This window comes from Taudactylus pleione, unplaced genomic scaffold (assembly GCF_031769625.1).
Source record: "Taudactylus pleione unplaced genomic scaffold, aTauple2 ptg000046l, whole genome shotgun sequence".
In the NCBI taxonomy this organism is placed as follows: domain Eukaryota; kingdom Metazoa; phylum Chordata; class Amphibia; order Anura; family Myobatrachidae; genus Taudactylus; species Taudactylus pleione.
In genome coordinates, this window is record NW_028284448.1 from 15129379 (window position 1) to 15130753 (window position 1375).

The following is a 1375-nucleotide window of genomic DNA, read 5'->3' on the forward strand; positions in this document are numbered from 1 at the left end:
TTGCAAGATTGGCGCTTTTGAACAAAGGCTGAAATTGGACGTGTATCTATATACATAATAGGCAGTCAAATGGGAACATTTCTGCAAAACAAGACGCACTATGCTTGCACAAGTTTTACAATTAGCACATAGTTATTATAATCCATTACAACAAAAAAAAGTACAATATAAGTATGGATAGGTAAGTAAAGTGTCTAAATTAATTGGTGTACAACAAAAAAAATTATAACTAAAATGCTTGATCGTGTCAAAATAAAATAGAAGAAAGAAATGCATATTTAGCAATATATAGGAGAATAATAAATTATAATAAATTACAAAAAAATAGGTGCCAACAGTTTTTTTTTCATTTCAGCAAAAACAAAGTTTGACTTCTATTAAAAAGGTAGTCAGGAATCAGGATCAATGTGCAAATCCCAAGATATAGCTTTTCATGCTTGCTTCCAGCTCAATTCAGCAAAACAGTTCATTTGCAAAGCTCTGTATGGTTAATGTAAAACAGGCGTGATCCCTATTGTGTGAGCTCCTGCTGTACATACACCAGAATTGGAGCAGTACAGAAAAGATTAGCATGGCGCCTGGGCAAGGATGATACGGAAATTTGTGAAGCTTTCCGCTTTTTTCCATTATTTTTACAGACTAAAAATTCCACTGGGCATAAAAGCCTGGTCTCCTCTCAATCTGCACTAGGCAATATTACACAATGTTTATTCATTACCACAAATTCAACAACATTATATAGCTGGTTAGGTCATTTATTTTAGTCTAGTTATTGCATTCAGTGATATTTTGGCAGTATTAGATTTACGTTATCTTTTCAAAACAAGTAGCACATGTTACATTTATCACTATAATTTGCACGAGCACCCTAAAAATGTCTTACTGATTCCCCATATACAAAGTACAAAGTCTACTGAAGCACTGGACTCAGGCCCTGATTCAGAGCTGGATGCTCTGACAGAGCGCTCGCTCTGAATCTGGGCCGTCCCTCCTTCATTTTGGAGCGGTCAAAATGATGGTCGCGAAGGTCAAGACCATCGCGACAATCGTGCTTGCGACTAGATCTTTGCGGTAGGGTATCGCTGCTGCAAGCCCAGGAGTGCTTTTGGCTCTATCAGAGCCAAAAGCACTCCCACTGACATCAATAGTGATGTCAGTGGGGCCGGCCCCAGACGGTAGGCGTTCCCATGGGAACGCCTCCGTCTGGACAGCCACACCCCTGGCACGCCTACCAAAGGGGGCGTGCTATCAATCACCATCGACAGCACGCCCCCTTTGGTGTGAGACCCTTAACGACAGCTTGGCTGTCGTTATTCGGGTCTCGCGCATGCGCACGACGGAGCCACCTCCGTCGTGCGCATGCGCACTTGGGCAA

At 41.6% G+C, this 1375-nt stretch overlaps 1 non-coding gene across 1 annotated transcript; it reads left to right on the forward strand.

The window, feature by feature from the left end:
- The first annotated feature begins 516 nt into the window (after positions 1-516).
- LOC148537703 (U6 spliceosomal RNA) lies at positions 517-623 on the forward strand. Its single transcript, XR_015873620.1, has one exon. It is a non-coding gene; the product is annotated as a U6 spliceosomal RNA (small nuclear RNA).
- The last annotated feature ends 752 nt before the right edge of the window (positions 624-1375 follow it).